Source organism: Melospiza georgiana, chromosome 3 (genome assembly GCF_028018845.1).
Source record: "Melospiza georgiana isolate bMelGeo1 chromosome 3, bMelGeo1.pri, whole genome shotgun sequence".
In the NCBI taxonomy this organism is placed as follows: Eukaryota; Metazoa; Chordata; class Aves; order Passeriformes; family Passerellidae; genus Melospiza; species Melospiza georgiana.
In genome coordinates, this window is record NC_080432.1 from 26,593,854 (window position 1) to 26,607,968 (window position 14,115).

The following is a 14,115-nucleotide window of genomic DNA, read 5'->3' on the forward strand; positions in this document are numbered from 1 at the left end:
TGCCTGTCACTTTAGATCAATAGTCATTCACTACCTTTTATAGGAAGGAAATTTAATTTTCTTATTTCTAGAAAAGGGAGTTTTTCAGCATCAAAATCCCCAAGAATAAGCCTTGGGAGCATGGAGTATCAGTCCAGCCTTTTGCTTTAGTATGGCTTATTATTTCCTTAGTCTATACTGTACACCTTTTCTTTTGTAACTCAGAATAAGCTTAGTCATCCCCTATAGACACACAAGTGTCTTATGATATGAAAGCAAGACAAAAACAAGATATCAAAAACAAGACAATGAGGCCAAGTTCTGAAATGAGCAAGCAGCTGATCCTGCACAGGACATCAAGCACAAACCAATGCAACAGCTATCTACTACTATGCATTGAGAACATCTGTAAAACCTCAATAGAGGAGTTTTTTGTTGTCACAAACAGAAAGAAAGCATCTTTTTACCATGGACACCTGCCATTAGTGGGCTGGTCAGCCTGGAAAAAAGTCATGTGAGTCAGAGCATATACACACACAAAAACCCATTGTCTGTGGACACTCTGAAAGGGGCATTAACTTGATAAAGACAAGAGAAAATCTACTGTTTTGCTCTAAGGCCACAGCTAATTTTGTCCAGTCTAAGAAACAGCAGTTCTGGTTGAATTGGTGTCTAGCATTCTGCTTGAAGTTCTGTTCCAGCCACAGAAGCAGGTCTGACAAGCTCTCAGCAATTTCAGGAAAGACAGGAACAGCGCCTTGAGGACAAGCAACCTTGCTCAATAAACAAGGGAAGTGTTTTAGAATAGGACTTCTATTATAGGCACCTATATGAAAATCTGTGCTTTATGATAGTACTTAAAAATAGCATTCCTCTTCAGAAGACTGAAAAAATCCATCTAAGCACAGGGTTCTGATTTCAGTCAGACCTCTGCTAACCTCAGTTCCTTTATTCTGAACTACTGTTGATGACATGAGAATGTGGCTGGGTCTATTAAAACTGGAGGCTTTATGTAATCAATAATGATCCACTCCAACAGAATGACAAAAATCAATCCTGAAAATATTCCCTTGGAAAAAGAAATAGTCCCGAATTTTTTTGCAGTTATGAAAAGTAACAGCTGATCCTCCCCTGAGGAAACCACGATAACCTCCTACGGGTTATAAATGATGTAATTCAGACTGCGTGTGGGAAGCCAAAAACATTTGTCTTTTAGCACAAGGTGTCTATTTTAAAGCTGTCACTGCAACATTATCTGTATCCTTAATTAGCTGAGAAAGTTCTCCACCAGTTAAGCTGCTCCATCTACACACAGCCTGACCCCCCCTGCCCCTTTCAGGTGCAGCGGTGACAACGCGCGGAGCCTCGGTCCCACCACGGCTCGTCCCTGCTCCATCACTGAACCACCTGCCAGAACTACCTTACTCACACAAGCTGCTCCACAAGATTCATTTGCAGCTTGCACTTTGCCTGTTAGCATAAACTAGGCTAAAAAGTTTTTATTTTATTTTAATTTCATTCAGATTATCAAATGAAGTTTATTTGTAATCTGTAACCTGTACGAAAAAGCCATAAAATAATACTACATAGAGGCATGCTGGGAGAACATCAGGTGCTCATTAGCCACAGCATACCTGTTTGTATCTTCAGAGAGTGCCTTGCAAAAATACAAACAGAAAAGAAAAAAACTTCACACAATACTAGTACAGAAGCATAGTTCTGCTGCAGAGAACTCTACAGTTGGAAACCTTTAATGTTGTCCTTCTCCACTGCTTCAGAATAATTTCACAATATTACCTTAAGAAAAAAAAAGGCAGTCCCAACTTTCACTTAGAGTCAGCCGCAAGAGTAAAACTTCCTAAAAGTTTAGACCAAAGCAGGGGCATCTTATTCTTACACAAAGCAATAGAGCTTTTCAAGTTCAGGAAAACCTACTGTCTGATGCACCTGTACAGGAAAATACGGCTGAGGAGCCTGGGCTTGCAAAAAACCACAATTACTTCTTGTTCTACATGCCCAAACATTACAGTTTTGCTTTTTATGTGCCTCTGACTTCTTGATAAGGCAGCTCATGTACCAAAGTATCTGCTAAATAGCTGTTTGTATTACACTAAAGCCTTTTCACATAGCATCTCTATCATCTTACAAAAATAGGAGCTAGTTACATTTAAAGCCTTTTTCCCAGTTTAGACAACAGAAATATTCAAGAGCTCTGTGAGAAATTGCCCTTGGTACAATTTTGTTAGGTAATGGCAGTTTTAAGGCACCTTGCTCTACACCCAAAAAATGAGAAGTGACTGACATTTCTTATGATCAAACAACACTTACTATGCTGTGCACTTTGAATGTCTCTGCCTCTTTGAGGTGGAAGGGGAGCCTGCAGAGACACTGCCTGCTCTCAGATTTCCTTTCCACTGCATCACTGAAAACCACTGCAACTGAGGAGACTTTTAGAAGAGAGACTGAAACAATACCACATTAGAAGGGAAAGTGACAGCATGCAGAGCACTTACCAGGATATTTGTGTCCTTGCAGTATTCCTACACAGTGGAGAAGAAAAAAACCCAACCCTCCGATCTTGTTTAAAATCGGCTGAAATCCACCAACTCCTTTAAACCCCCAGCAACTGCCAGACTGAGTGGCTGCTCTGTGTGCTTTTACTTCAGCCGTGGGAAGCACCTCCTGCCTCCGGAGGGGCCGGCTCTGCCTTGCGTAAGCACGGCACCACACAGCATTGGCTGGAGGCAGAACCAGCATCCTGCTCCTGCTCCATCAATTCATCCATCCCTGGCCCCAAAAAGGAAAAGAGGAAGCAGAGGGTGTGTTGAGAACAATACTGCAGCCCAATTGCCTGGCAGCTCTGCAGATGAGTTTCTCAGAGAAACACTGATTTATTTCCTTCTCTTACATAACTGTACCCATGCATGCTATACCTTTTCTTTTTTTTTTTTAACCATAATTTATTAGCCCAGCTAGCTTTCCTCGCCTCCCACACAAAGAGTAATTTCTTAATACACTGAGAATGTACCAGCAGAAACTGTTCAGGCATTGCTATCTCTGTTTTCACTAATACTGTAGGACTGGACACATGACACATCTGCAGATGCCACCGGTGTGTACTGGACTGTCACAGCCAATGATTCTAAAACAGCTCAGACCTGTAGGATGCACATTTAGAAAGGCAAATCTGCATGTGCCAGACCAGGTTATGAGCTCATTTCTCATTCCACCAACACCAAAATCACTGCATCAAGCCAGTGGGTGGGATAATTTAAATGTCTGAGCCATAAAGTGGTGATCAAGTCACCACAGCTTCCAAGTTACCTCGTGGAATTGATCATGCAAATGCTGTGAGGCTGCTGCAATCACGATATGACAGCTTAACCTTTACATCAAGTTTTATATCACAGCTGTAGTGGGTGAAGAAGGGGTAGATGGTTACCCTGGCTCAAGCAATGTAGATAGAGCCTGACATTTCACATCTCCATGTTGTACATGTGACTCTTGCTGCTCCCTCCTTGGCTTGCGACCCCACTCTTTTAAACACAATTTTATGGACTGACCTGTCAATGTTTCAAAGTTGGTTTATCTGCTCTGTTATTTTTTAAACAGAACTGTTCCCAGTTCACCTTACAGTATAGCCACTGGGTAACACTCAAACCTAGGAGCTATCAAAACAGCTTTTCTGTTCATAATGCCATAACACAACATAAGCTGCAGCTCCACAGAAGTCAGCTTTACAGCTGAGAACAGGGTGAATGCATCTTTGTTTTCTCTCTTCTCAACCTGTACTCCACAGCAAACTTCCCCCTCAGTAATACAATACAGCTGTCCTGTTACAGGATCTTGTCACCTACCCAAAAATTTAGCTGCAGAATACCTTGTCATAGCTTATTCTGGATAATAAAACTATACATAGGCTCAAAGATACTTTTTTCCCTCGTACCATAGATTACTAAGTACAAAGATACCAACTTGCTCCACAGAAGTGCTTGAGCCACAGCTGCTGAACACTGGAAAGTGCCTGGAGAAACACTGATGTACAGGTGTTCCCTCATTTCCACCCTTCTGGCTGACAAAAAAACCACAGGACTGAACATTGCTCTGAAATGCTATGGTCATTATCACAGCTATCAGATTACTAAACTGGCAAGGGGCTAAGGGAAAAACCAAAACCACACACAAATCTCCAACTATTTCAACCCAAATAAATTTGCTTATCTGTTCATGTTTAATCTGTAATCCCATTATACCAATGCAAATGAAGGGATAGGGACCTTCTGCATCCATCTCAACAGAAACACCAGAGACTCATCAAGCCTGATCTTGAGATTTAGGTTCTAAGGGAATCCTCTTTCCAGCCAAAAATCAACAGCCTCATGCCACTGGCATACAATCCCAGCTTTTTCACTGGAAATGTGTAGATCCTTAAAATGGCAATTTTTACTGTGGTGGAGGAGTCACACCACCCCACCTCCCCCATCATTTTTAAGTATTTACTGTTTTGTCCCAGCCTATACAAAGTTGGCAGCTTGAACGCTGTTTTAATCAAGGCTAAGGGTTGCTTTTGTGATTTTGTTTTAAAAGGAAAAAAAAAAAAAAAAGAAAACCACATCAGGACTGCATTAGTATCACTTAACACACAGATATGGCACCAAGAGTACAAAAGGTGCTCTGTATTCAGGTATTTAACCACAGTGATTAGTTACATCTGTATGACCACTTCTAAGCCGCATTACTTTTCTCACACAAGTTGTAAAACTGGAGTTGTACCATTTCAGAACACCCTGAAAAGCAGAACTTGTAGACTAATTTGCTTCTAGAACTCCTTTATTCCCAGACATTCTTTATTTTTCAGATGCAGAGCTGTTCAGCATTCAGGTTAATAAGCTTGTAGATTACTTTATGCTGCAGCCACCTAAGAAGCAGCTGCAGGTGGATTTGCTTTCTACCACCCCAACCAGCCTCCTGCAGAAAACAATCCTTACTGGCCTTCATATTAGTGACCCTCTGGAGCAATCAAGCAACACCACACAATGTCCTTTTCATAGCTAATCATGCCCCATCTTAATCCAGGTTTTTTGAGGGTTTACTTTGCCCCTAGGCACACTTCTGTGTGGCTGCCTCTGTATCTCATCCAAGAGAGTTTGAACCGCTTTGTCTCCCTGCCTGTGTTTACTCACAGCCATGCTCTACTCAGCTGTTCTTGTGTCAGCACTGCCCCTCACTTTTATGGTAAGGAGGCTTTAATGATTTTCACAGAATCACAAGAACTACACCATGCCTTGAGGACTGGAATGAAATGCCTCCAGCATGCAGTCGGTGGGCGAACTAGCTGATTTCTCCTGGAGTACAGATACCATGCCAGACTACAACAATGCAATCTGTAGCCCAAGATATCACTGCTAATTTTATGAAGTGATGCTGAACTGCAGGGGAGGTTCTTTCTTTGAAGTTGAAAGAAATAAAGAGCTCTATCGTCATGTTCTTCTGTCTGACTCACAAACAGATGCTGTACAGTTTGATACAATTACGTGATTTCACATGACATTCTCCATGAGCTCTGAAGAGGAAGATGCATTTCTAGCTGCTTCAGCTAAAAAGAGCTTAACAGCCTTACACACAGGGGCAATGGGCAACACCATGGCCTCTAGTGTCCAGACAGGCAAGAAACCTGAATGGCAAACTCTTCATGCTGGAGGTAACCTTATCAGAATATTAGTGCCTTTCAAGACTGACATTCTAAACAACCTATTGATAATTTTATTCAATGAAACAGGCAAGGAGTGGACTAAAAACCCCACGCAGCATAAGAGCTTGAAATTACTGTACATAGGCTATATTAAAGCAGAGACTGAAGGAAAGGAAACACTGAGAAATGGGAGCAAAACAGCTGGTGGAAGACTAGGACATGTAATGATCCCACAGGGGAGGTATATTTGTACACTCAATGCTGAACATTGAACATACACTATACACAACCTGAACTCAGTTTCCCATGAAGTCAGGGGCTGAACTCTGATCAAAGCTAATGATATCCAAATAAGAAAATATATTTCATGCATTCTAAGGCATCAGCACTGTTAGGGGGTTCCCAGAAGCCTAATCTCAGGTGCATGAGGGAAGAAGAAAGAAGGGAAGATTCCTGATTTACCAGTCTCATTAATCTTTTACTGTGTTATGTCACATGTAATCTCTGTGCAAGGAGTTCCCATGTCATGCTACTAATAAAAATTCATACTACAGTGTTTTAAAGAGATTATAGGGGGGGGGGACCAGCCTGAAGCCAAGAACATGCTATTTAGAGTATACAATAGAAATGCTAATCAAATAATCTGCAGGAAGAGGAGAAGGGAAGGAAATGACCTAATCCCCTGCACTACTGTGTGGTGGCTTATAGCAAGAAGTAAGAAAGTTCCTACAAGGGCCAAGAAAACAAAGGTCCATTGTTATAGCTACAGCTTCCAGATAAGAACCCTTTTCTGCATCTCAAGTTTCTGTGACATGAAGGGTAGATGGTACTTTATGAACTCTTCTACACTGACCACTTCTGGAAGGGGTAGGAGAGATTAATTAGAATTGCAGGACAGCTGAGTAGAAGATCTAAATAGAATCTTGAATTCTTAAGGCACAACAAAGTCTCCTTCAAACAGATTTGCCAGCTCTAAAATGCTGCTCATCCAGCCATGGTGATCCTTAAGCAGCTGTGGAGCAATTTGTGATGGAAGTAGCCTAGTTATAGAGTGGCAACAAGTCATCACACTGCACAGAAGCATTTCCCATCACAGGAGTCACACTTTGCCATTAGACAAACCTAATGAGCATTTCTTATGAAGTCCTGTTCCACCCTTACATCTCTGTGAGCCTGTTCCTCAACTGCAGCAGGGAAGTCCTCCACAAGAGAAATGGGTCCCAATGAGCAATTCAACACAGCAACTGTTGCCCAAGTAAGACATTTGGGGATTAAGCTACTCTTTAAACAATGTTGTGGTTTAACCAACCCCAGCCACCAAGTACCATGCAGATTGCTCACACCTCCCCTGGCTGGTGTTAAAGGCAAGAGAGTCAGGGAAAAAAAGGTAAAACACTCAGGTTGCAATAACAACAATTAAGTATTTGAAATAAACTAAAAACACAGTAAGGAAAAGGGAGACAATATAAAAGAGAAAGAAAGGAAGCCCAAAAAAGTGATGCACAGTTGCTCACCACCCCACTGCCTGATGCCCAGATCATCCATGAACAGCAGCCAGCCCCTCCCAGCCAACTCTCCCAGTTTATAATTCTGGGCATGATGTCCACTATGGGAAACCTTTTGGCCAGTCTGGGCCACCTGTCTTGGCCATGCTCCCTCCCAGCTTCTTGTGCAGCTCCTGACTGGCAGAACACAGAACCCTGTAAAGTCCTTGATTCAGAGCAAGCACTGCTCAGCAAAACATCAGTGCATTTAAACTATTCTCATCCTAAACACAAAGCACAGCACTGTACCAGCTGCTGTGAAAATTAACTCTATCCCAGCTGAAACCAGGACAGATGGTTCTTCACCTGGCTTCAAGTACCACCTGAAGCATCAGATGTGCTGAATTCCTAAAAATTCAAGACTGAAAGAATGATAGGCAAAGCCTAATTCTGAGGAAAGCACATTTGTTTCCAGAAAGGTCAAACTGATGCAAGCCATACAGATGTAGCTGCACCAGGCTTCTTTCCAAGACAGTAAACTTTAATTTCTGAGGTACCTGGAAAAAAGCTACTGTAAAAGATTTCTTTTTAAGTTCTCTAGGACAATTTCTGGTTGAATTAATCTTAGCTATGCACAAGCACTTCCTTAAAGAATTTTTTAGATGTTGTTTAGCAAACTTTCAGCATCAGAACACAGATTCACTGAGCTTCAGGTATTATGGTTTCCCCTAAATACAAAAAGGGAGGCCCAATTTTAATTCATTTCCAAGACATGATTTTTGTACTTGCAAAGTCTTTAAGGTTATAGCAGAACCTGCATTACCTGAAATTTTTCATTCCCACAAAGCCAGATCACTTGACCATGGACTTTAGAGAGAATTCTAAGATAGTTGTTAGAAGTAGTAACACTTTCTGTTCTGAAAAACATCTTTATCTCAGTGATGAAAAATATTTCATGTTAGATTATTCATTCAGATTAGCAAACAAAGATAGGAAAAGTATTCAGTTATAGAAATTCAGCTATAACTGGCTATCTCCCCACACTCACATTCTAGAGAAAAATTATGTTAAGAGGGGCTTTGTTTAAAAACTATTCAGTACAATTTCTAATCAACTTCCACATCACACAAATGGATCTCTTACAAGAAGGCAAATATGTTTACCTCAAAGAGATCATGAAGCAAAAAGTCAAACCTATCCAACTGCCCTCTGCTTTATTCTAAATTCCTAACCACACTTACTAAACTCTTGACACTCGCCATTTTGACTGTAGTCCCTCAGCAATTCTGGTAAAAAAAGGGCTGGATAACTTCAAAACAGCTCCCCTCACTTCTGCACGACAGTGTCCCAAGTCCATAGTTCATACCTGAGTATTTTGCAAATCACTGCTATTAAACAGTCATCCTACTACATTCTTCCCCCTCACTTCAAACTCCAGACAGTCTTTAGACAAGGTACAAAACTGGGTCCTTTCTAAACACATCACCTCCAGCACTTGCACATGACCTCTGTTCCTCTGAGAGCTGTGGGAGGGCTGCCTGCTCCCTGCAAGCCAAGGGTCAGCTTTGCACAGGGGCTGCTGGAGCTGTCACAGCCCTGTACCAACACATGGGGTTCAGCACCTCTGCTTCCTGTACTTCTGACTGTCAAGGACATCCTTCTAGGAATAAATACTGTTTTGTGAGCTCAGGTACAGAACAAATGTTACTTTAGGCAGTACCCAAGAGAATAAGAATTGATTACTTGTCACATGCAATAGGTTTCTAATAGAGGAATAATGAAATATGTCTTGATACATTAAAAGCTGCCCCTTAAAAACTAAGGTGAACCAGCTTTTATGCTAATACAACTTGCATTTAGACATAAACACAAAACTAACTTTTTGCACTCTTAAATTCTCATGTGCATCACATCCTACAGCCAGGAATTCAAACAATACAGGTCCAATACATTCTGGTGTTGGACCCCTGCCTGTTCACAGTTTGTTACTGCTCAGTGAAAAAAAATCCCATGCCAGTTGATCAGGTCTTTTTCTTTCCTTTCTAATCTCACAGGCAATGCATGATTTAGCATATACAGGCACAATACTTTACTCCCTACACTTCTAATCCAATTTGGTTAAGAGGTTTATTGCTTATAAAAATAAACAGGCAGTTGCACTTTAGGCAGGCACTAACACCTAACAAAAAAAAGGTCATTCCCAAATAGTAGCAGTTCAGTGCTAGAGATGCCATCCCTAAATTCTACTCCTTGGCTGAGACAGAAATAATACAGTTATTTCTTTAGAGTACAAGGGAGAACTGGTAGCAACTCTGGGCTCCTGTCACTTGCAATGTTTGGTATTAATGTGCCAAATATATTCCCAGCAAAAAAAGCCCAGGAGAGAATACCTCAACCATGGAGATGTACAATTTCTATAGGGACCCAAAGGACTTTGGTCTGACTCTATGTTCAGGTTTTAATTAACAGCTAAGGAAATCATTATGTTCCACATTTGATTTACAGTTGCAGGTTTTCAAGGTTATCACTAGTTTCAAATTTTCAATTTTCTATGTCCAAAGAAAAATGTTACTTTTACAAAGGGAGGGTATCTAGCTCAATATGGGAACCTTAAGTTAGTACAGCCTTCAGTTACAACTGGAAGAAGAAATTTTCCCAAGAGTGTGGGTCATAAAAGATAAGCAAAGGCCTTTTGGTACTAAGAGAGTGGTCTGTTTGTTTTCAAAAGAGCCAGGCATTTGAAATCTGTATTGCTTCTTGTCTACTCAGCATATGTCAAACAAAATTTAGCAGATGAAGACAAAAGTAATTTTAGGTTGGTCAAGTACAGGGATAGTGACAGGCACTGCGGCAGAACATTTTTCCAGCAACTGCCAAAGTGATGCACCCATTGTGAGGCAGTGTTAGAAAGTTCAGCTGTAGTTTCATGGACTGCCCTGCCATTTTCAATGATGCTATGCCACATTGCAAACTCTAGTGCAATTACATCAGCAAGGCAGCACTTTGACTCTGTAATTCTACCAGCAAAGAAAGTGTTCCTGAAGACAAAAAATGTTCTTCCTTGATCCAAAAGAATTCCACAGCAGAATTCTGTGTGAATATAAACCTTCAAAATTTGGCCTAGAAACTAAGACTCTTAAAACTGAGGTTTGAGAACACAAGTTCAGCATATTTCTCATCAACTAGTGACAGTTTATTTATTTGACATAAAATGTTCAAGCAAAACAGCTGAACAATTTATTCTGAAAAAAAACCAAAAAAAAACATCCCAAAACACTAAGCAAAAACCCATGCTTAAAGCTCTATGTTGGTCAGGACTCTGGCTTTCTGTACTTACCAGCTCATATTTCAAAGCTACCTGGAGACGCCTCCAAAGCACAAAAAAAAAAAAGGTTGAACAGTTAAAGATGGAGCTAGATTTGAACTAACACAAGCATGAAATCAAATCTACATTTCTTTCTCTTTCAGGCATTTTTCTGACATGCACAAGTATCTTCACAATTGCAAACTCACTTCTAGTAATGACCTCTGCTCTGCACTTTGTACCTGTATGCCTCGAGAGGCAGGCTTTGTGCAAAGAATTACTTGTTTTCTCTCAAAGAAGAATTTTTCCATTCAGGAAATAAGAAACATTGTTGGGCAAATACACTGAAAAGTGCATACAGCCACAGAAACCAGCAGTTCTGACAGCACTACAACCAAGTGATTTTTGAACAGTACCAGACAGTTCAGAACACAGGAGTACTTTCAAGAGTTTAGAAATAAATTTCACATGATTTACAGCACCACTTATTTATTAACCACACTGACTGGCTAATATAGTACAGATTTCTTCCTTTCTGAACCTTTGGAAGGAGACTGAGAAGCCTCCACTTTAACCCATACACTGCCTGTGTGGGTGTCTCCCACAGAAACCTTAGGCCCCGTTTGTGTAGCACAGCAAAGTTAACAGCAGCAGTCTAGTCTGGAGGAGCCATTCCACTTGCCCCTTTCATTCCGCCATTCGGTGCAGACCGATTCATCCAAGAAACCTGGCTCCTCAGAAGTGATATTTGCAAGCTTTGCAGGGCAGATTGGCCCTATCTGACTGATACTGTTTGTGAACTTTGTTTCAAATTGCTAATAGCTACTCACAGCTCAGCGGTGGTGCCTCGTTCACACCTATTCACAGAGGTTTGTAAAAACTTTGCTGTTTGTCATGTGTTACTGTTGTGCTTAGCGATGCCTCCTGCCATCCCTTTGGAGAGCAGAAGGCTCAGAGGTAATGAACCGCCATGGGCAGCCTTAAAACGAGTTAAGAAGACACTACCCAGATTCAACGGAGATGTCTGACACATTCAAGCTTCTGGACCAATGCCAATTCAAAGTAAAACAAAACAACCAAAAAACCCCCCAACCATTTAAGGAATATCTTCTATGTAATTAACTATTCAACAGAAGTACTGAAAAACCTAAAGAACTTCAAATAAGGCAAAGTCATTGGAGCCAATTCAACCCTAGACACCCAGCTTGACTTTATGAAGTGATCCTCAGGCTGATCATCCCGAGCTGCCTTTAGCACTCACCCTGTGTTGCCTCAATGCAACTTAGTGGCAGAACAAATTTTCAAGCATGCTCAGTCTCACTCCAACAACATCAACCCCAGCTGTAGAACAGATATTCTCTAAACATAAAGGAAAGAAAACACTTTCTGGCTTAGCAGCCACTGTTGTACCTCAACTTTTAAAAACAGTGAAGTAATTCTGCACTTTTAGCATTTCACTTATGGAAGTGTGTGGATTAAATGTCCCCAAAATAAACCTTGAACCATACAAATAACCAGAGCACTGTCAGAAGCCTGCTCTCCTCAATTTTATAATAGTTTTCCTTGTGTGCAAACATGACTGCTAGGACAAAAAGATGCAAGGTCAGCCACTCTGACATGTTATCAACACTATACAATGTTACAAAACCAACATGAGGAACATATCAGGTCCAATAATTTTATTAGTTTCTGAGGTGAAGTACTTTTATTTTAGTAATCACTTCCAAGCTGAGGCTTTTTTCCTTGTTAGAAGGGAGGAACTTAATTTAAATTGCAGAAAATTTTTTAAAAACCCAAAACCAATAAAAACGGGTAAGCACAAAAAACCTATTTTCTATAAAAGTCTTCACTTTAAAACCAATTTGTGGCCTAAGCTTAAAATCTAACAGTTATAGTAGCCCTCTCATATCAGAAATAAGATACAGTTTTTCATTTACTCAAAAGAGTGATGTAAATATTATGGGCAAAATGTAGATATGTAGCTGTTGACACAAACTTTCAGCCCTGAAACTTGCCCAACAAGTACTGCGAGTTCGAGCTTGGTGCCCATGGAGCAAAGCACCACTTTTGGGAACAGCTGCACATTCCCAGTTTTGTGACAGAGACCTGAATTTTATTGCCTCTGCTATTAAAACTTACAACTAAGCACCCTCACATTTGCTGTACTAGGATTTGCCAAAGCCCAGCTGCAGGACTAACTCTGTTTTACTTGTTCTAGGTTTTTCTTTTTAAAAAGAGGACTGAGCCTAACATGAAGGGGTTTGAGTTTAGGAATGACTGGATTTCTTTTCACAGCTGGTCCTGTCTCTTCCAGTCATCCTCCCTCATCCAGCAATATGAAAACTCTCACATGTTACTTACTAATTATTTTTATTAATACATTTAAATAAATATCTTTGTTTCCCAAAGACAGAGCATGGTGCTTATTCCTTAACTTTTAATATACAAGTTTACCTAGACCATAACAATGGTATAAGAAAAAGAAAGGCTGCAATTCACCCCCAAAACAATACCACTGTGATTGTGTACGCTGAAGCAGCAAGATTTATCTTTACTGGCAAAAAAAAAAGTCCAGAATACAAAAGTTAAGCAGAGATAACAGAAGGCCTAACACAAAGGGGCATTGAAATATCATAGTCAAAACTCCCAGAGAAGTGGCAGCCAACTGAAATTAAAGATCATAAGAAAAGCTTTCTTGTTAATTGAAAGCAACATGAAATCTCTGATTGACCACAAATGCACAGAGTAATCTAAACCAGCTCCAGCATACAGAAGACCAAATCCTTTGACAAAACTTCAGTCTTTCAGGTAAATGCCTGCAAACTCAACATGCTGCAAAGATGGTTTTTACTGTCACAAATGAAGATTCTCTAATTAAATTTTAAAAAGTAAAAATACTTGCAGCCTGTAAGTTTAGCCCAGATTGGAATTCTGCAATAAGATACTCTTCCTTTAGTGTCTTTTTAAAGCATGCCAAAGCCATTAGTTAAAAGGATAATCTAAATAAAGCCATTGTTAAAAAAATAAAACTACATCATGCCATGGCTGGAACAGCTAAGGTACTGGTCAGCAAGGAAGGATTATTGCCTGTCAAAGCAACAGACTTAGTTCTCTCTCTCTCTTTTTATTACTATATTAAACCATCCCAATGTTTCACAAAAATAAAACTGAGATTTGTACCTCATCTGATTAGCAGATGATCAATTGTACTGACTGACTTTGTTTCTAAGTATACTGTTCCAAAAAAAACACCCAAAAAATCCTAGAAAAGGCATGCTAAGTAAGGAAAAGAAATTAAGAAATTGAAGCCCCTATTCTGTTTTCCATCATCTACCAGGTCACTTCACCAAACCTGACACTTGGGCCCAGTTAGGCAGCTAAGTAAGGATTCAGCTGCACTGAAGGCAACTGCAGTCAGCAGCATCAGCAAGATCACTATCAGCCTAACTATGCAAGACTGTACTAGAGCAAATCTTGGCTGCACATGTAATTTAATTCACCCCTCTGATTCTGGATAAGCCCCAGACCTTCAAAATAATTACAGTGCCATCAGAGACAATGTTCTCTGTCAGGTACAGTATTTAAGTTGTGCACTGCTTCTCTCAAGAGATGAAGCACATAAATGCCAGCTACTCTCCAGCTTCTGAAGCCACCAG

The 14,115-nt window shown here is 40.4% G+C and overlaps 1 protein-coding gene across 4 annotated transcripts in view; it reads right to left on the bottom strand.

The window, feature by feature from the left end:
* PELI1 (pellino E3 ubiquitin protein ligase 1) overlaps window positions 1–14,115 on the bottom strand; it is a 46,468-nt gene that overhangs the window by 18,387 nt on the left and 13,966 nt on the right. Inside the window, exon 1 of one of the 4 annotated variants that reach the window (XM_058020943.1) lies at window positions 2,493–2,633. The exons of the other annotated variants lie outside the window; for them this stretch is intronic. The gene's annotated coding sequence lies outside the window, so the exon portion shown is untranslated. Of the gene's footprint in view, window positions 1–2,492; window positions 2,634–14,115 lie in introns of those variants that run through there. 4 annotated transcript variants of the gene reach the window in all.